Source organism: Bubalus bubalis, chromosome 13, assembly GCF_019923935.1.
Source record: "Bubalus bubalis isolate 160015118507 breed Murrah chromosome 13, NDDB_SH_1, whole genome shotgun sequence".
Classification (NCBI taxonomy): domain Eukaryota; kingdom Metazoa; phylum Chordata; class Mammalia; order Artiodactyla; family Bovidae; genus Bubalus; species Bubalus bubalis.
Window position 1 is genome coordinate 47,969,689 of NC_059169.1, and position 23,172 is coordinate 47,992,860.

Sequence of the window (23,172 nt, forward strand, 5' to 3'; positions counted from 1 at the left end):
GAAAAAAGACAGCCCAATCTGTATTGTTTGTGATAAGTCACTTTAGTTCTGTCCAACTCTTTGTGTCCCTATGGACTGTAGCCTGCCAGGCTCCTCTGTCCATGGTATTATCCAGGCAAGAATACTGGAGTCAGTTTTCATGCTTTCCTCTAAGGGTTCTTCCCAATCCATGGATGAAACTTATGTCTCATGTCTCCTGAATTGTCAGGCAGGTTCTTTACTACTAGTGCCACCTGGGAAGCCCCAACTTGCATTAGACTTAATATTTTTCCCTCTGGGGTGGGGGATAATAAGCTGAAAATTATTATTATGTTTTTTTATTTGGTAATGTTAGCATTATTTAAAACAGAAATTGGTATCAGAAGAGAGATATAGTTATAGGAAAACTCTAAAAATATTTCTTATTTAATTAGGATATTAAGTAAATCTTATTTAAATATTAAAGATATTAAATATTTCTTATCTAATTAGGCAGTGAATAATCAATATTAGGGGCTAGAAAGACCATTACACATGTTGTATAGTGGAACACACACTTGGTAAAAGGGAAAACTGCAATCACTTGTGAGGCAGACAACATGCTTACTTTAACTTTAGAGAAAATGTTTCAAAAGCATGTTCCTAGTGTATTGTATTATTACTGGCTACATTCTTCAAGGTTGACAAGATAGATATGAGCCAGTCTGCAAGCAAAAATGCAAAAAAATAACATATAGATTCAGAATTTTGCAGCTTTGGGAAAACTCACTGCTTTTTTGATAGGGTTTTAAACATTTTTTTCAGTGATAAAGACCCAATAATATATTTTAGTTAGAAAACTGACAGGAGTCAAATAAGATATAACCTTATAATGCAAGACTCTTAGTTGCAAGGCAGCCACATCAAGATAGGAGAGAAACACATGGATGTTAAAGAAAGGAATCAAATGCATTTGAGAACCATAGCAAAAGAAGAACATTTGAGAATGATTAGTTGTTCAAGGAGCTGACTGAGAGTAAATAAATCAGAAGCCAATTATAAACCCATATTACCTAAGAAGCAATAAGTAAAGACTAAAAAGATAGTAGTTTTTAGTAGCTTTCAGGCCACCAAACCATGGGACAGAGAGTTAACTTAGGCATATTGATAGGAGTCTAAGCTGAAGGCCCCTTTAAGGAGGAGGTAGACATTTTCTCATTCTTTTGCCTTAGACAAGTAGACCTCAAAGGCAGCAATATCTCTTGGTCAAAGACATGCCATGCCCTTTTTTTTTTTTTTTTTTTTTAAGCTTTGGATGAATGTTATGGGAGAAGGCAGGAGTAAAACTTCAACAACCTGAAGCTCTGGGTTAACCTGTTCCTTCTGGCTAATCTTGTGCTGATGTCATCCCAGGATGTATGTTACTGGGAAAGGGTTTGGGTGAAGTTCTCATGGCCTTGAGGTACTTTTTATCTACTCTCAGCAGCTAGTTGAGAAGTATATAAGGCACTGCCATGTCTATGTTAGAAGCTTTTTCTGTTACATCCTCTTTAAATAAAATACACAAAGGTCTTAGTGACTGAGACTGTCTTTGGTTATGGAGTTAAATCTTCTCCTTTGGAGACCATGATCTGGTGACACCATTCAACAGCAGCTATCAGGAGAGAAACAGTCTTCATTCAAAGACAGATGAGATATTCTGTGTGAATCATTCCACATGTAGATATATTTTTGATATATTTGTGACAGGAAGGTGAGCTCCATGTCCTATTACTTTACCATCTTGATTATTCTCCTACAAGGAGAGTGTGTTTTCCAACAGCTTTTCAGATGAGCCCAAATAAAAGAACAAAGAAAAATCTCAAAGCATTGATCCAGAGCACTAAGGAAAACCATGCAACAAACTTCAGGAGAGGATAATCAGGATCTGTTCAAGAAAACTCCTCAGTGAAAACCTGCTTTTATTTTTAGTATTTAGATCCAGTGAAAAGTTAAGGTTTAAATAAATAATCTTTTAAACTTTCATTTGGTTTTATTTAGTTGATACTATAGGTATCCCTTCAGGTTATGACAGTTATAAGGGAGTAGTCATAATTTTTTTTAATTGAAGAAAACATGAAAATACTTATTGTTTCTCATTCTGAAATTTTTTACACTAAGCCTCTGATATGTTCCTCACCAAAATCACAATTTTTAGAAATGGACTTTTCATTTTTTATGTATAAGCCAAATTGCTATGTATAATAATATGAATTAATATCAGCATTAATGAAAATAAAGATAAGAAGATGAGCTAAAGCTATCACAAAGGTTTTCATCAGAAGACCCATCACTTTTGAGGTGGCATTCTATACTGTGTAGTGAGATGACCCCATCACTTTGAGAACTGTTAAGAAAGACAAAAAAAAAAAAAAAAAAAAAAAAAGCCCTTGCTCAAGTTTACACTAATTTTATTCTTTTCCCTTATGAAATTATCTGAATATATCAATCTTTGGTGGCACCCAAAGTGACAGCATAACTCAGACAACACCCCTTGATACTTCAGGTTCTAGAATAATGTATAATTAATATTGCAAGAACTGTATGGTAGACAAAGCACTTTCATTATTATTGCACAAATGTATCAGCATTTTTGAAGGCCTTAGGAAGGCACTCAATGGTGAAAAATTGATATAACTTGATTCTTAAAGAAAGACAATCAAAAGCTAACTTTCTTCCTATAAATGTATGGCATCTGGGTGGAAATAGGGTCTGAAGAGATTCTAAATAAAAAGTGTCACAATTTAATCTGTGGTAAAGGGAGCAGGACATGGAATTAATTCTGTATCAAAGGCCATCTAGGGGTCAATAGAAGAAGACATCCCAAAGTTTTCTGTTTTTTTTTGTTTGTTTGTTTTGTTTTGTTTTGACACAGATACTACAGGTTTTCCCTTTATAAAACACAATTTTTAAGGGAATGATTAGTTATACTTGAATGTTCCTTTATTTACATCTTAATCACTGCCTTTATAAGGTACTTCTCAGAAACACATTTGTAACATACTGAAAAAGAAGCATAGGATGTGTTCATCTGCTCATTAAAAACTACTTGGTATCACACACATTATGCCAGTGAACTGAGTATTCTGGAGACAAAATTTATGAGAAGCAAATATAATAATCTAGAGTAATTTATGGGTAAAGAAACCTTTTTGAAAGAAAATATGCCTCCACATAAAACTCTGGTTTCTCTTCAGATAATTTTTACATCTAGGGATTAAGTTGGTTTTAAAGTGAAGAAGTTTCCCTAACTCAACCTAAGGTTGTTTTAAAAGCAATTATTAAATCCAGTAGTTATGGCATTCCATCATTAAGCAATAATTTCACTCATTTATTGAACAAATCTCATTCATTAATTAAATACCAATCATATGCTAAGCATCATTCCAGGTGCTACAGGAACATGAATAAGTAGCATGGACAGAATTCTTGCCTTTAGTGTAATAATAAAAGCAGTCAAAGCTATCAGCCACATTAGTATTATGCAGAAAAATGCAGTGATTAATGGGTAAAGGCATGCTCTGTGCTGGGTTGCAGTGGATTGCTGTTTTATTTTGTGTTGTCAAGGAAGGATTTCTCTTTAAGGTAATATACGAATAGAGACACAAAGGATGTGAATGAGTGAGACTGGTGGATAAGGTACATGTGCAAACAGTTTCATAGCAAATATAAAGCCTGTGAGGGAGGAATGTGTTTACAGAGGTCTAAGAAGGAGATTAGTAAAACTGAAGCAGAATGCACAAGGCAGGGATAGCGATGTTGGGTGAACTGGTAGGAAAATCAGAAAAAATTACAGGTGTGAAATTCTTTGGCAGAAAAGGCCATGGTAATACAGGCCACAGTAAAATCTTTGCTCTTACACTCATGATGGTGGGAGATGGTGGTAGTTACTTGCACATAGAAGCAATACTGTCTGGTTTATGTTTTAAAAGAATCCCTCTGGTTCCTTAGTTTGAGAATACGCTAGATAGGGACAGGAACAATGGCCTGAAAACAGTTTTGAGGTTATTCTAATAATTCAGGCTAAATATAGCAGTGGCTTGGACCTGGATGTGGCAGCACTAGTGGCAAGATATCAGATTCTGGGTATGTTTTGACATATGGACAAATATTTTGTTGATAATATGAATATATACTACTCAAAAATGTCTTCAGAATTATATTCCTTTATCTATAAGATAGAATTCATCTATCCTCATTTATTTTCAAATTATAGTTCAGAAAAATGGGGAAACAGATAGGACATATCATCTATGAAAAGCAGAACTTGTGTCATAGGAGAACACTCCCGTCTCTAGCATCAGCGGTTTGTGCAAGAAGGAAAATAGAAGGAGATGGAGGTAATGTAATGTGTGAGAAGATACTTCCTTACTGAAGCATTGACAGACAAATCTGAAAATCTTCATCTCAGTATATGTGATTCCATTAAAAAATATCCCACAACAGTTTGCATTAGTTGGCCATTCATTTCTGGGTCACATGACTATTATAACTTCTAAGTAGTGTTAGTCACTCAGTCAGTCATGTCAAACTCTTTGGGACCCCATGAACTGTAGCTTGCCAGGGCCCTCTTTCCATAGAATTATCTAGGCAAGAATACTGGAGTGGGTAGTCATTCCCTTCTCCAGGGGATCGTCCCGACCTAGGGTTTAAACCCAGGTCTGCATTGCAGGGAGATTCTTTACCATGTGAGCTGCCAGGGAAGCCCTTAGTAAGTGTACTGTACTGAATTAAAAGATTTAGCAGTGGATTCTCAGCCATTCTAGATTAGAATGGCCTGTATCTGGGAGATTCTTGAATTCATCACGCTTCTAAAACCTCACAAGGCTGAACAACATGAATTCCATAATCTAGGTTTTCTACTATGTATTCATAATGTCAGTGGCCAGTCGTTTAGATGCAGTCTTGGATTCAGGCCACACTGACCTATTAGCTGTCATAAACGATTCATAGTTGTTCTGCTTTGGTTACAGTCTGAACTGGGGCAGGGTGTGTGTGGCAAATATATAGGAGAGTTTCTGATTCCTAAGCAAAAAATTATTTAGAAACTTCAAGAGCTAGATAGGACTTAAGACATTGTAGTAGGCAAAACAAACAGGGATGTAGACGTTTATTCAGAAAGGGCTAATTGTATTAATTCTATGTTACAGAGAAATAAAGTTTCAAATAATACCCAAATATAATGATCAGTTTGGCACCAGTCAAAACAAAGTTTGGTCTTTCACTAAATGATATTGGGTTTACATTAGGAACTAGATTTCTCTCATGCTAAGCCAACATGCAGAGCTGTACCAATGAAATCTCTGAAATTGGTCCCATTGGGCAATATTGCTAACACAGGATGACAGCTTAGACTTATATCTAAGATAGGAACATTACTTCCACCAAGATGCATGAATTATGAGGTTGAGGAATTTATTTATTATGCATATTAAAAGAAACTCATTTCAAGAAAATTCTCATAAACTCTCTTCAGTAAGTGTAAATGGTCGCCATAGATTTGTTTTAATCAAGTTCTGAGCTGCCAAAATAATTCCTGGCCCTTTGATATAACTATGTGTTTGCAATTGTATATATCATTAGAATGTAGAAGTTTTCAAAACTTTGTCATATTTCATATTTTTTCATATTGGCCTACAGGACCTTTTGTCCTATATCTGGCCTAACCTACTTCTCTGCCTAGCTTGTCAGTGGGCTTGTAAAATGTAATCAGGTCATTATCAAGATCATTATGAAGTGTTGCCTTATCTTCTACTAGTTTTTATCACATCAAGTAAAATGGGAAGTCCACAAATATACCTGGAGTCTTTCTTCAGACTTTTTCAGTCTTGGCCTCAGAGAAGTTAGGGGACAGTATACAAGCAGCTAATAGTAATATGATTTGAAATCTCTAAGAAAATTATCCTACATTTGCCTAGATGAAATGCTGCCAACTATAGCAACACATGCCATAAATGGAAACCTGCTGTTTGTGGTAAAGTTAAGTAATATTGGAGATTTTTCCAAATTAACTCAATCACAGAATGAAGATAGGTGATGGGTACACAAGAGCTGAAATTGTTTAAACATCAATTGAGGTCACTAGAGGAAAAATGAGTTTTAAAAATAAAGTAAAAGTGATTCATATCAGGAATGACTAACAAGTAAGTGTTGATCTGAGCATAGAAATTAAGCAGACAAACCAAGTTCAATTTGAGGAACTTTTGATACTGTAAGAGATGCAAATAAGCAGAAAAGAATGGTACTCACCAGAAGCCATGGTGCTTTTTCAGATGCTATAACCACTCAGAATGCTGGCATCTCTTCTTCAGGACAATTTCAAATTCCAAAATTCAAACAAACTTCAGAGGAAGGACAGTCAGTAGAGACAGTATTGTGCATACATGTGTGTTAAGTTGCTTCAGTCATGTCCAACTGTTTGCAGTTCTATGGACTGTGGCCCACCAGGCTCCTTTGTCCATGGGATACTCCAAGCAAGATTTACCACTAGCACCATCTGGAAAGCCCCAGAGATAGCTTTGCAATGTCCAAATGAAAGGCTTGATTTATTGAATTAGTTTCCCCTGGCTTACGCTTCAGAAGTAACAAGGTTCACTGTAAGAGCCTTTATCACTGACAAGATAGAATGTTTTTTGTGTTCCTTATTTATTTTGTTTTGTTTTGCTATTCCTGTTGTCTCAGAGAAAGAACTCTCATGTTTTCACTGAAATTGCTCTCTTTCCAGAAGGTCTCTGACAGCATGAATTATTTTTCCATCTAGTTCTCACAAAAGGGAATTGCTATTTTCTTTTCCTAAACGTGAAAATAGAGCCCCCTAGTTCCACATTTGCATAACCTCTTAATTACTTCACTTCTACTTTCTTAGATGTATTTTGGCAAATATTTCTTAACCACATCTTTACCTACCTTTTCCGCTCCCAGTTTTTCCAATCAACTTTGCTAGTTTTCTCCCAAGGAATACTCTGCTGCTGCTGCTGCTAAGTCGCTTCAGTCATGTCCGATTCTGTGCGACCCCAGAAAAGGCAGCCCATCAGGCTCCACTGTCCCTGGGATTCTCCAGGCAAGAATGCTAGAATGGGTTGCCATTTTCTTCTCCAATGCATGAAAGTGAAAAGTGAAAGTGAAGTCACTTCAGTCGTGTCCGACTCTTCGCGACCCCCTGGACTGCAGCCTACCAGGCTTCTCCATCCATGGGATTTTCCAGGCAAGAGTACTGGAGTGGGGTGCCATCGCCTTATCCAAAGGAATACTCAGATCATCCAAAATTAGAATTTTAAAATATCTATGCTTAAATTTATCCTACAAGGGCAATAGTAAGTTGTCTTTGACAAGAATCTCCACTTTTAAGGAGCAGCACTCGCTCTTTCTGTAATATCACTTATTTTTTAAGACACAGAACTACTAGCTATTTTTATGTATGGTTGAATTAATTCACAGAATAGCAAAATATGATCAGTTTTGGTTTGCAATCTTATATAAATTGACCACTCTTAAAGCTTTGACACCTGATGACCTTGAGTATTCTAATTACTTTATATGATCGATCTTACTTATAATGCTTTTAGTAAAGCAAAATCACAGAGAAGGAATAGCCAACAGTTTATGTCTTAGGAGACTAAAGTTATGGCAATTAGCTAACTTTCTGTAAAGATTGCCTGTGAGTTTCCAAAAAGCTATTTCTAGAAATCTATTCTTCAGAGTCTGGGTTTCACTTCCAGGAGAGAAAAAAAGCATGTCAATTTCTGATTACTGAGCTTTCTCAATAAATCAGTTCTTGGTAAAACTAAAAATGATGTTGAGAGACAAACAAGACGAATCAGAACCTAATTATTATTCATTAACTCTGCCTAAAAGTCAAAAACTTTTAGATCCTTTTAAAAGGTTTTTGGTAAATAGCTGTGTTTTTCAGCCCACATACACAAATGCGTCTCAACTCTAAGTGCAAAGAGTTAAATATGCATGAAGACCTAATTTTTACTGTTCGTACTTACCTTATGCATCTCAAGCATTTCAGCTTCAAATTCTCCATGAGCATATAATAGTGATGTCAGACTAGATGCTGATATGTTCAGTGCATTAAATCCAGGTGTAATGAACAATTCTTCTCCCTCACCTCACCTGTGAGAGTAAATAAAGTCTTATAATCAATGTTCCAAAGAGAACTCTAATACATTCATTTCTCTTCAGTTCCTCATTCACGTCTGGCTTTGAATTTTTGAAAATTTTCTTAACTTATTTTGCTGTCTGCATTCTTTATACCAAACCAATCTTTCCTGAATTTAAGCTGATTTTCTAATATATGACACTAGTCCCAATATACCACTACTGTGGAAATTGTCATGATCCTTCATGTCACAGATGAAAACTGCAGTGTATTTCTATGTAAAGAGTGCTTCCCATTCTGGTCACAGTTCTGTGTCCCTAGGCTCATCCCCTGCTGCTTTACCCCTCAGATTGTCTGCTTTAGTCAAGATATTCATGACATTTCCAGAAAGTGCCAGGAATCTTCACATTTCTGAATTTCTGTACATATTGTTGATTTCTATCTTTCTTTATTTTTTATTGAAATATTAGAGATTTTATAATGTGTTAGCTTCAGATGTACACCAAAGTGATTCAGTTATATATATATATATATATATATATATATATATATATATAAATTTTCTTACATTTTTTCAATTAGAGGTTTTCAAGATGTTTAGTTCCCTTTGCTATACAGTAGATCCTTATTGGTTATCTATTTTATATATATATCAGAGAAGGCGATGTACATATATTAATTCCAAACTCAACATTTATCCCTCCCTACACCTCTCCCCAATTTTCTTTCCAATCCCAAAGAAAGGCAATGCCAAGGACTGCTCAAACTACTGCACAGTTGCATTCATTTCACACACTAATGAGGTAATGCTCAAAATTGTCTATGTTAGGCTTCAACAGAATGTGATCTGTGAACTTCCAGATGTTCAAGCTGGATTTAGAAAAGGCAGAGGAACCAGAGATCAAATTGATCATTGAAAAAGCAAGAGAGTTCCAGAAAAACAGCTGCTGCTGCTGCTGCTGCTAAATTGCTTCAGTCATGTCCCACTCTGTGCGACCCCATAGACGGCAGCCCACCAGGCTCCTCCATCCCTGGGATTCTCCAGGCAAGAACACTGGAGTGGGTTGCCATTTCCTTCTCCAGTGCATGAAAGTGAAAAGTGAAAGTGAAGTCACTCAGTCGTGTGGGACTCTCAGCGACCCCATGGACCACAGCCCACCAGGCTCCTCCATCCATGGTATTTTCCAGGCATGAGTATTGGAGTGGGTTGCCATTGCCTTCTCCAGAGAAAAACATCTACTTCTGCTTTATCGATTATGCCAAAGCCTTTGACTGTGTGGATCACAACAAACTGGGAAATTCTGAAAGAGATGGGAATACCAGACCACCTGATATGCCTCCTGAGAAATTTGTATGCAGGTCCAGAAGCAACAGCTAGAACTGGACATGGAACAACAGACTGGTTCCAAATCGGGAAAGGAGTATGCCAAGGCTGTATATTGTCACCCTGCTTATTTAATTTATATGCAGAGTACATCATGAGACATGCCGGGCTGGATGAAGCATAAGCTGGAATCAAGATTGCTGGGAGAAATATCAATAACCTCAAATATGCAGATGACACCACCTTTATGGAAGAAAGTGAAGAACTAAAGAGACTTTTGATGAAAATGAAAGAGGAGAGTGAAAAAGTTGGCTTAAAACTCAATATTCAGAAAACTAAGATCATAGCATCTGGCCCCATCACTTCATGACAAATAGATGGGGAAACAATGGAAACAGTGACAGAATTTATTTTTGGGGGCTCCAAAATCATGAGATTAAAAGACGTTTGCTCCTTAGAAGAAAAGCTATGACCAACCTGCTACTGCTGCTGCTGCTAAGTCGCTTCAGTCATGTCCAACTCGGTGCGACCCCATGTACTGCAGCCCACCAGGCTACTCCATCCATGGGATTCTCCAGGCAAGAACACTGGAGTGGGTTGCCATTCCTTCTCCAATGCATGAAAGTGGAAAGTGAAAGTGAAGTCACTCAGTCGTGTCCAACTCTTAGTGACCCTATGGACTGCAGCCTACCAGGCTCCTCCAATCCATGGGATTTTCCAGGCAACAGTACTGGAGTGGGGTGCCATTACCTTCTCCCTTGACCAACCTAGATAGCATATTAAAAAGCAGAGACATTACTTTGCCAAAAAGGTCTGTCAACTCAAAGCTATGGTTTTTCCAATAGTCATGTATGGATGTGAGAGTTGGACTATACAGAAAGCTGAGTGCCAAATAATTGATGCTTTTTGTAATGTGGTGTTGGAGAAGACTCTTGAGAGTCCCTTGGACTGCAAGGAGATCCAACCAGTCCATTCTAAGGGAAATCAGTCCTGAATATTCATTGGAAGAACTGATGCTGAAGCTGAAACTGCAATACTCTGGCCACCTGATGAGGATAACTGACTCATTGGAAAAGACCCTGATGCTGGAAAAGATTGAAGGTGGGAGGAGAAGGGGATGATAGAGGATGAGATAGTTGCATGGCATCACTGACTCGATGGACATGAGCTTGTGTAAGCTCCAGGGTTTGATGATGGACAGGGAAGCCTGGAGTACTGCAATCTGTGGGGTCGCAAAGAATCAAACATAATTGAGTGACTGAACTGAACTGAACTGAACTGCCACGTCTCCCACCTTTGGTAATCATAAATTCATATTCTATGTCTCTGGGATTGTTTCTGCCTTGCATATAAGTTCATTTGCATCATTTCTTAAGATTCCACATATAAGTGATCTCATATAATACTTGTTTGGTTTACTTCACCTACTGTCATAATCTCTAGGTCCATATATTTTGCTACAAATTATTTTATTCTTTTTTTTAATTTTATTTTATTTTTAAACTTTACATAATTGTATTAGTTTTGCCAAATATCAAAATGAATCCTCCACAGGTATGCATGTGTTCTGCATCCTGAACCCTCCTCCCTCCTTATGGACTCTGTGAGAGAGGGAGAGGGTGGGAAGATTTGGGAGAATGGCATTGAAACATGTAAAATATCATGTATGAAACAAGTTGCCAGTCCAGGTTCGATGCACGATATTTTATTCTTTTTTATGGCTGAGTAGTATTTCATTGTATATATGGACTGCCCCTTCTTTATACATTCTTCTGTCAATGGACATTTTGTTTCCATGCCTTTGTTATTGTGTTATAAATTAGTGCTACAATGAAGAACCCATTTGAAATTATTATTTTCTCCAGATCTTTAAGTGTTTTTGGCAAATCCTTCACAACAATCATACAGAGAATCCCTGAAAATCATATAAGAGTAAAGATTTAACACATATCTGAAGCTCTCTGTGTCTTGGTAACATACTCAACATTCTAGCTTTTTGTTGTCTCTTAACACTTTAGGTAGACTTCAATTAGAACACACATCACACTGTACCATACTTTCATCTAGTCCCAGTATTACTCTTACTTGAGAGAAGAAGTATGCTTTATTTATCTTTGTATGTAAATGCTCAGTTGCTTCAGTCATGACTGACTCTTTGTGACCATATGAACTGTAAACCACTAGGCTCCTCTGTCCATTGGATTCTCCACACAAGAATAATAGAGTGGGCTGCCATGCTCTCCTCCAGGGGATCTTCCTGACCCAGGGATTGAACCCATGTCTCTTGCATGGGTGAATTTTTTTTTAAGGCAATTTTTTTTTTTTTTTTTTTTTACTGCTAAGCCATGGAGGAAGCCCATTTAGCTTTGTGCACACAGCTCCTAAACATATTACTGGAAATCTCTTAAAATTAAAATTTTGTTTGATGAATTAATAGAAGGATAAGAAGGTTTTTCTATAACTGAGTCCTTGTCTTACAATCTAGTTCTAATAATTGAGACTTTTTTTAATCACATAGCTGAGTGTTTTCCTTGTAACCAGTTCGATATTCCATTTTCTTCAATTCTGGGGCCCTTTTACTCCAATATTCCTCATAAATAAAGTTAATTTTGTATTCCCAGTATCTATGAACAGAATTATGTCTTCACATACTTATATATTTGCCTGTCATTACCTTTAGTGAGATTTTATTTTTATACTGGATGTCAGTGATACCCAGTTGTACACCTGCATGAATCTTCTTGTTGGAAGTCATTTCACCCCTGAAAACTTATGCAATACCTCAGTCACGGACTGTATTGTTTATGCTTTTTTTTTTTTTTTTGCCATTTATGATGTGTATATTATTTAGTGAGTTGTGAGAAGGATATGTGAGTAAATACTTCAGATGTGTATCTACATATATTTACATAAGAAAAACCAAGTATTACACAACCAGATTGTTATAATGTTTTACAGTATTGAGTTCTTTTGAAAGAAATTTGCCTTTAGTAACAAGATGATAGTTCTTAAGCAACAGCTACTTTAATTTACTTAAATCAGTTTGATTACTATGAAAACTTTATTATTCAATGTTAGTCAAACACATATATTTCAATTTAATTCTTCATTTTATGTCAGAAGATGAAGAGCAACAATATTATCAGTTTATAAAATATCACATTTTATATTTCAAATTAGGGAAAAAATGGAGGGGATCAAATTGACAGTTTGAAATATTTAGCTAAAGAAAATTGTGTGATTGAGAACTGATATTTTTATTCATGATATGATTGATATAGTTGCAGTAGCTTTTAAAAATTAGCAAGCACTGATTAAAGAATATTATTTTTTGTTCTAATAGGCAATTCAAGATGTACATTAAAATTGTATATCCTTAAAACAAGACCATTAAAATACCTTCTTCATAAAATCCAACAGTGGATGTTTAGTTTTATTTATCATATAGTTCTTTAAATTTCTGCTAGTGAAATTTTGCTTAAACTACAAAAGAATCACAGCATTTAAGTCCACCAAGAGATAATTCCTCTTTGAGAATTTAGGGAAGGTAGAAGGGAAAAATAAAAGTTGAAATTTCTTTCTAAACTTAACTCTATGTGATTATGTTATGATTTGTACATTATTATCATACCTAATTTTGTTCAACAATTAAATTTAAGTGATAGATGATAAAATTATATCATAGAATCTGATATTTGGAAAGAATTTTAGTGATATTGATACTATAAGATGTAAACATTCTATTAATATGCCCTAATTTATAAAGCATCTTGGTGTTTGATCTAGAAACTCCTAGACCAGTATTTTTATATTAATCTTAATGTCATGGAATGGAAAATATAAAATTAACTCTATGGAGCTTATTTTACATTTACTATGTCTTGATTTAGACAAGGCCTTTATACTGAACCTTTCTTCTTTATTTTACGTTGATGTCTTATATTATTTCTAGCTTAATTAAGACCATAGAATATTTCTTAGTCACATATGAACCAACATATTTAACATCTACCTCAAACTGGAATTTTCAATATATATAGCTGATGTCTGTGATTGTTTAACAATATATGATTTGTTGGATAGTTGAACAATAGAGCCTGGGTATTAGCTCAAACCTTCTGAATATGTGGAAAGATGCAGAATTGACTATATTGGAAAGAAAATAATACATAAAATATTCTAATTTATGTGTTAGCATATTAGGTGGAGTATGCAAGGGGGGTTTTAAGACTAGTTGAAAATTGAAGATAATTTCCTGTTTAGGGCTTTTTACTGTTCATGGGGTTTTCAAGGCAAGAATACTGAAGTGCTTTGCCATTCCCTTCTCCAGTGGACTCCATATTGTCAGGCCTCTCCATCATGACCTGCCCATCTTGGGTGGCCCCACATGGCATGGCTTAGTTTCATTGAGTTAGACAAGGCTGTGGTCCGTGTGATTAGATTGACTAATTTTCTGTGATTATGGTTTCAGTGTGTCTGCCCTCTGATGCCTTCTAGCAACACCTACCATCTTACTTGGGTTTCTCTTACCTTGGACATGGGGTATCTCTTCATGGCTGCTCCAGCAAAGCCCAGCCACTGCTCCTTACCTTGGACGAGGGGTATCTCCTCACTGCTGCCCTCACGTCCTGACCTTGAATGTGGAGTAGCTCCTCTCAGCCCTCCTGTGCCCACGCAGCCACCACTCCTTGGACATGGGGTTGATCCTCTTGGCCGCAGCCCCTGACTTAATTTTTTTGGGCTCCAAAATCACTGCAGATGGTGACTACAGCCATGAAATTAAAAGACGCTTACTCCTTAGAAGGAAAGTTATGACCAACTTAGATAGTATATTAAAAAGCAGAGACATTACTTTGCCGACAAAGGTCCGTCTAGTTAAGGCTATGGTTTTTCCAGTAGTCATGTATGGATGTGAGAGTTGGACTGTGAAGAGGGCTGAGCACCAAAGAATTGGTGCTTTTGAACTGTGGTGCTGGAGAAGACTCTTGAGAGTCCCTTGGACTGCAAGGAGATCCAACCAGTCCATTCTAAAGGAGGTCAGTCCTGGGTGTTTTTTGGAAGGAATGATGCTAAAGATGACACTCCAGTACTTTGGCCACCTCATGCAAAGAGTTGATTCATTGGAAAAGACTCTGATACTGTGAGGGATTGAGGGCAGGAGGAGAAGGGAACGACAGAGGATGAGATGGCTGGATGGCATCACTGACTCGATGGACGTGAGTTTGAGTGAACTCCAGGAGTTAGTGATGGACAGGGAGGCCTGGTGTGCTGGGATTCATGGGGTCCCAAAGAGTGGGACACGACCGAGCGACTGAACTGAACTGAACTGAGGGCTTTTTAAGATGGTGCTTCCTAGCATGTATTCACTTTTTCACTATTCAACTTCAGTTTCACTTTTCACTTTCATGCATTAGAGAAGGAAATGGCAACCCACTCCAGTGTTCTTGCCTGGAGAATCCCAGGGACGGGGGAGACTGGTGGGCTGCCATCTATGGGGTCACACAGAGTTTGACAAGACTGAAGTGATGCAGCAGCAGCATGTATTCTACTAAACTCCCTTATTATAGGTAGTTCTAAAGAAAAGGAATTCAGAATTGAGAACAATAACATAAAGATCTACATCTCATATCTCAGTGTTTAGAATTCACAGTACATGCGAATATTTTAAATGGGTCTCTGAAATCCTATATTAAAATAACCTATTTGGTTTTTTGAAACATGCTTTCCCAAATATTTTCTAACCAAGTTTTTGTGGAAGTAATAAATAGCTCTTATATAATGGTTTTCATGGATCATAAATTTTTCATATATTTATGAAATTCATACAAATTCATATGATATAAATTTCATATATTTGTAACATAATCTTATAAAAGTACATTTAATACTGTTAAAATCTAATTATGTGAATTCTGTATGTTTATATCTAAATGAGCATCAATAAAACCATGAGTTGAATGCCATGCTCATAAATTTTATTCACTAATTATGTAACCTAAACATGAGAAGTGCAAAAGAGAATTAAGGATTTTACTTGACTTATGTATGTATGACCTAGAAATATTTATGAAAAATATTGAAAAGTCAATGTAAGTATAGAAATGAAATCCTAGAAAATAAAAAAGCTATATCTTTATTCAATAAACCTTGGTAGAATATCTATGTATGCCTGACACAGAGTACAAAGATAATAATAATATATATATATATATATATTTATATATACAGCCCTTGAAGAACTGCAGTATGTATATTATGGTCTATATAATATACATTACACGTTTTAAAGTTAAATAGTTAAAATATATTTGTATCATGTGATAGGGAGATTTAGTATTTTTTCATGTTTTGGCGTTTGATCAGTCCATGCTTGCTTAGCGCCAACTGATCTGATGAGTCTAAGTACTTAAAATATTCCCAGTGTGTGGAGAGATGTATCACAAAACACTAGTGGCTGGAATCTGCTCTGCTTATTGGTCATATAACTCTTCTGTGCTCTTGTTCTAAGGTATAGATGCTTTTCTTTAAATATAATCTTAAAGGCAAAAGGAAAGAAAAAGGATAAGCCATAGACTGAGTATCACTACAGTTCAGTTCAGTCACTCAGTAGTGTCTGATTCTTTGTGACCCCATGGACTGCAGCACGCCAGGCCTCCCTGTCCATCAACCACTCCTGGAGTTTACTCAAACTCATGTCCATTGAGTCAGTGATGCCGTTCAACAATCTCATCCTCTGTCGTCCCCTTCTCCTCTCACCTTGAATCTTTCCCAGCATCAGGGTCTTTCCCAATGAGTCAGTTCTTCACTTCAGGTGGCCAAAGTATTGGAGTTTCAGCATCAGTCCTTCCAATGAATATTTAGGACTGATTTCCTTTACATGATGTATTTTAATTGTGGTATTGGAGAAGACTCTTGAGAGTCCCTTGGACAGCAAGGAGATCCAACCAGTCAATTCTAAAGGATATTTGGCAAAACTAATACAATTTTGCAAAGTTTAAAAATAAAATAAAATTAAAAAAAAATACATCAACTATTCAGCACTCAGCTCTATTTATAGTCCAACTATCGCATCCATACATCGCTGCTGGAAAAACCATAGCTTTGACTAGATGGACCTTTGTTGGCAAAGTAATATCTCTACATTTTAATATGCTGTCTAGGTTGGCCATAGCTTTTCTTCCAGGGGGCAAGTGTCTTTTAATCTCATGGCTGCAGTCACCATCTGCAGTGCTTTGGGAGCCCCCCAAAATAAAATCTGTCATTGTTTCCATTGTTTCCCTATCTATTTGCCTGAAGTGATGGGACCGGATGTCATGATCTTCGTTTTCTGAATGTTGAGCTTTAAGCCAACTTTTTCACTCCCCTCTTTCACTTTCATCAAGAGGCTCTTTAGTTCTTCTTCAGTTTCTACCATAAGAGTGGTGTCATCTGCATATCTGAGGTTATTGATATTTCCCCTGCAATCTTGATTCTAGCTTTTGCGTATACTTACTTTGAGTATAAGAAGGTACAAACTAAAATATTTCAAGTGTAAGAGTCAGGCAATGAAAAGTTTCACCCTCTTTCTGAAGAATGAGAAAGCAAATTTTCACTGGCAGCTTCAGCTTATGAAGGAAGATAAATAGGAAATCACTGAAAGACACATGTTGTAATCACATCCCACTCATTTTTGCCAGAGTGGAGCGATCATACTTCTGTTCTCAAGATGGTTAATCTTTTCTGCCAGAGAAATGTAAGAAAATGTACTTTAGAGATTTCTGAAAACCAGAATAAATCTACCAGCTTTTCTCTATGGACTAAAGCAATGATACTAGATTTAATATAAATTATATATTACCAGATCAAAACAATACAAGTCTATGATGATGGTTGAGGGTGTTCTTCTAGCCTAAATTTTTTCTCATGTGAATTATTACTAGTCAGTCTGTATTCAAAGGTTTACCTGGTGGCACAGAGGTTAAAGCGTCTGCCTCCAATGTGTGAGACCTGGGTTCGATCCCTGGGTTGGGAAGATCCCCTGGGAATGGAAATGGCAACCCACTCCAGTATTCTTGCCTGGAGAATCCCATGGTTGGAGGAGCCTGGTAGGCTACAGACCATGGGGTCGCAAAGAGTCAGACACGACTGAATGACTTCACTTTCTTTCTTCTTTCTTTTTGTATTCAAAAGATGTCCCAGACCTGAACTAGTCCAGTTAGCTCAGTATCCTTGATTCAAGTTGCCAAGATTTTATTCATAAGATAGTCCTGACCCTTTACTTTACATTTTGTTGCTCTCAAGTTTACTTTTTATGTTGTTGTTGTTTAGTCACTAAGTTGTGTCTGATTCTTTGCAACCTTATGGACTGTAGCCCTGCCAGGCTTCTCTGTCTATGGAATTTTTCCAGGTTAGAATATTGAAGTGAGTTGCCATTTACTTCTTCAGGAAATCTTCCAGGCCCAAGAATCAAATTTGTGTCTCTTGTGTCTCATGCATTGACAGCCAGGTTCTTTACCAGTGAGCAACCTGGGAATTCCTTATACATTGTTACCTTTCATTAGTTGCCTGGCAGGAGACAGAGGTTTGATCCAGAAAAGGAGTCAAATGGATGGTTATGTGCTAATTAATTGGTCAGTGGAAAGAATTTCCTCGAGGCTTGCATCTCATTCACAAATATGAAGTGATATATGTGTATATGTTGACATATGCATACACCTATACGTATATGGCTTCCCAGATGGTGCTAGTGGTAAAGAACCTGCTTGCCAATGCAAGAAACATAAGAAACATGGGTTCAGTCCCTAAGTTGGGACGATCCTCTGTAGAAGGGAATAGCAACCCACTCCAGTATTCTTACCCAGAGAATCCCATGGAAAGAGAAGCCTTCTGGGTTGCAATCCATAGGGTCACACCTAGTTGGACACAACTCAATATACAGACACACATATACTTTTGAGTGTGGACTGTATTGTTTAACCAAAGCATCTATGAAGACACAGAGGCAGCAGTGTCTAGACCTGCCTGAGATAGCCTCATGGTGGATTTTACACTTGATTCTGAAAAGAAAAATTAACAGGCGAAGATCTCTGATTATTATTCCAGGAAATGAAAATAATGTGTCTGGGCATCACATGGAAAAACATTGTACGAACAGGGAACACTTGGAATATAGCATAGGGAATATAGGATAGAATAGTTAGGGTCGGTCCTAAGATGGCAGAGGTATAGGATGGAGAAACCACTCTCTCCTCCACAAATTCATCAAATAACATTTGAACACTGAGTAAATTCCACAAAACAATTTCTGAATGCTGGCAGAGGACATCTGGCACCCATAAAAGCAGCCCATTGTCTTTGAAAGAAGGTAGGAAAAAATATAAAAGATAAAAAGAGAGACAAAAGAGGTAGGGACAGAGATCCATCCTGGGAAGGGAGTCTTAAAAAAGAGAGGTTTCCAAACACCAAGAAACACTCTCACTGGCAAGTTTGTGGGGAGCATTGGAACCTCAGAGGGCAACATAACTGGGAGGAAAAATAAATAAATAATTAAAGCCCACAGATTACGTGCCCAACGGTAACTCCCAGTGGCGAAGCAGCCCTGATGCCCACATCCTCTACTAGCAAGCAGGGGCTGGTCAGGGAGGCCTGGGCTGCATTGCTTAGAGTAAGGACTGGGCCTGAATGACCCGAGGGCAATCTGAGGAAACTAACGAGATAGCAAACCAGACTGTGGGATAGCTATCAAGCGAAAAGCCCTAACCCAAGACACTGCCAGGCCCACTCACAGAACAAAGGACTGAGCAGAGCTAGCTGGCTGCAGACTGGCCCATCCCCAACCAGAGACAGGCAGGCGAGGGCAGCCAAGCTGGAAGGGGGCAATAGAGAGGCATCATCTACCAAACTGCAAGCAGTCTTCATTGTTAACCAAGACTTCTTGGGATTCTGGATGGTCAACATCTGACGGGAGGATCACAGCCAGAGATCAGCTCCCAGAAGAGACACACGGCATACCCGAGAAGGTGTGCCAGTTGTACACCCAGAAAATCAAGTGGCAGGGATGGAGGAGGCGAAAAGTCACAGCGACTGTGCTCGCCAAGTACCTGGTCACCTGAGCTGCTCGGACCTGGGAAGGGCACAAAACGCAGGCCCAAGAAAGTCTGTGCCTTTGTGGAGTACCCAAGTACCTGAACCTGAGCGGCTTAGACCTGGGAAGTGCATACGACCCAGGGCCGGCCTCAGACAGTCCCCGGCATAGCAACCTAGAGCCTAAGCAGTGTAGACAGGGAAAGCACACAAGCCGTGAGTAGGGGCAAACCCAGTGTGGCCGAGACACTGTGAGCACATGCCAGTGTTATTTGTTTGCAGTGTTCCTCCCTCCACACAGCATGACTGAACAAGTGAGCCTAAAAGTGTGTCCACCACCGCCCCCTTGTGTCAGGGTGGAAATTAGACACTGAAGAGACCAGCAAACAGAAGAAGCTAAAACAAACAGAGGGAACCGTCATGGAAGTGACAGGTACAATAGATTAAAACCCCGTATTTAGCACCGACTACATAGGAAGGGGGCTATAGATATTGAGATGTATAGGCCAGATCAAGGAACTATCTGAAAATGAACTGACCCCACACTGTCCACAACAACACCAGAGAAAGTCCTAGATACAGTTTTACTATTATCATTCTTTAAATTAAAATATATATATATATATTAAGTCCTCTATTACTCCTTTAATTTTCATTTTTATAACCTACTATTACTTTGCAAAAAAAAAAAGACCCTATTTTTTAAAGCAAACTTCATATATATATATTATAATTTTTGTAATTTTGATTTTTTTTAATATTGTATTTTGAGAATCCAACCTGTACTCTAGATTTTTAATCTTTGCTTTTTGGTATTTGTTATCAATTTTGTACCTTTAAGAACCTAATCTTCAGTATCCATTTTTACTTGGGAGTGTGATTACTGGTTTCACAGCTCTCTCCGGCTTTGGACTCTCCTTTTTCTCTACCAGATCACCTCTATCTCCTCCCTCCCCCTTCTATTCTCTACCTAGCACTGTGAATCTCTTTGTGTGTTCTGGACTGTGGAGAACACTTAGGGAACTGATTAATGGCTGGATCTGTGTCTCTCTTTTTGATTCCTCCCTTTATCTTCCTGGCCACCTCTGTCTTCTTCCTCCCTCTTCACTTCTCTGTATAACTCTGTGGACATCTCTAAGTCCAGACTGTGGAGAGCAGATAGGGAAGTCATTACTGGCTAGCTTGCTGTCTCCTCTTTCAATTCCCCCTCTTCTCCTCCTAGTCACCTCTATCTCCCTCCTCCCTCTTCTCTTCTCCATGTAACTCTGTAAACTTCTCTGGGTGTCCCTCACTGTGGAGAAACTTTTCATCTTTAAACTAGATGTTTTATCGGTGCTGTATATATGGAGAAGTCTTGAGGCTACTGTAAGAATAAAACCGAAAACCAGAAGCAGAAGGCTTAAGTCAAAATCCTGAGAACACCAGAGAACTCCTGAATCCAGGGAACATTAATCAAATGCCTCCATACCTACACTGAAATGAAAAACCACCCAGGGGCCAATAAGTTCCAGAGCAAGACATACCACACTAATTCTTCAGCAACACAGGAATATAGCCCTGAGCTTCAATATACAGGCTGCCCAAAAGTCACACCAAACCCATTGATATCTCATAACTCATTACTGGACACTTCATTGTGCTCCAGAGAGAAGAAATCCAGCTCCACCCACCAGAACACAGACACAAGCTTCCCTAACCAGGAAACCTTGACAAGCTACCTGTCCAACCCCACCCACAGTGAGGAAACTCCACAATAAAGATAATTTCACTAACAGCCAGAATATGGAAATGCCACCCCAAACACAGCAATATAAACAAGATGAAGAGGCAGAGAAATACCCAGCAGGTAAAGAAACAGGATAAATGCCTACCAAACTGAACAAAAGAGGAAGAGATAGGGAATCAGCCTGATAGAGAATTCCAAATAATGATAGTGAAAATGATCCAAAATCTTGAAAACAAAATGCAGTTACAGATAAATAGCTGGAGACAAGGATTGAGAAGATGCAAGAAAGGGTTAACAAGGACCTAGAAGAAATTAAAAAAAAAAAAGTCAATATATAATAAATAATGCAATAAATGAAATAAAAAAACACTCTGGAAGGAACCAACAGTAGAATAACAGAGGCATAAGATAGGATTAGTGAGGTAGAAGATAGAATGGTAGAAATAAATGAAACAGTAAGAAAAAAAGAATTAAAAGAAATTAGAACAATCTAAGAGACCTCTGGGACAATGCTAAATGCCCCAACATTCGAATCATAGGAGTCCCAGAAGAAGAATACAAAAAGAAAGACCATGAGAAAATACTTGAGGAGATAATAATTGAAAACTTCCCTAAAATGGGGAAGGAAATAATCACGCAAGTCCAAGAAACCCAGAGAATCCCAAACGGGATAAACCCAAGGTGAAACACCCCAAGACACATATTAATCAAATTAACAAAGATCAAACATACAGACCAAATATTAAAAGCAGCAAGGGAAAAACAACAAATAACACACAGGGTATTCCCATAAGGATAACAGCTGATCTTTCAATAGAAACTCTTCAGGCCAGGAGGGAGTGGCAGGATATCCTTAAAGTGATGAAAATAGTAATAATAATAATAACCTATGGCCCAGATTACTGTACCCAGCAAAGATCTCATTGTAATATGAAGGAGAAATCAAAAGCTTTATAGACAAGCAAAAGCTGAGAGAATTCTGCACCACCAAACCAGCTGTCCAACAAACACCAAAGGATCTTCTCTAGACAGGAAACACAGAAAGGGTGTATAAACTCGAACTCAAAACAATAAAGTAAATGGCAATGGGATAATACTTATCAATAATTACATTAAACGTAAACGGGTTGAATGCCCCAACCAAAAGACAAAGACTGGCTGAATGGATACAAAAACAAGACCGTTATATATGTTGTCTACAAGAGACCCACCTCGAAACAAGGGACACATACAGACTGAAGGTGAAGGGCTGGAAAAAGATATTCTATGTAAATAGAGACCAAAAGAAAGCAGGAGTAGCAATACTCATATCATATAAAATAGACTTTAAAACAAAGGCTATGAAAAGAGACAAAGAAGGACACTACATAATGATCAAAGGATCAATCCAAGAAGAAGATATAACAACTATAAATATATATGCACCCAACATAGGAGCACCACAATATGAAGACAAATGCTAACAAGTATGAAAGGGGAAATTAACAATAGGACAATAATAGTGGGAAACTATAATATCCCACTCACACCTATGGATAGATCAACTAAACAGAAAATTAACAAAGAAACATAAACTTTGAATGATGCAATAGACCAGTTAGACCTAATTGATATCTATAGGACATTTCAGCCCAAACCAATGAATTTCAGCTTTTTCTCAAGCTCACACGGAACCTTCTCAAGGATAGATCACATCCTGGGCCACAAATCTAGCCTTGGTAAGTTCAAAAAATTGAAATCATTCCAAGCATCTTTTCTGACCATAATGCAGTAAGATTAGATGTCAATTACAGGAGAAAAACTAGTAAAAATTCCAACATATGGAGGCTGAACAATACGGTGCTGAATAACCAACAAATCACAGAAGAAATAAAAAAAGAAATAAAAATATTCATAGAAAGGAATGAAAATGAAAACACAACAACCCAAAACCTGTGGGCCACTGTAAAAGCAGTGCTA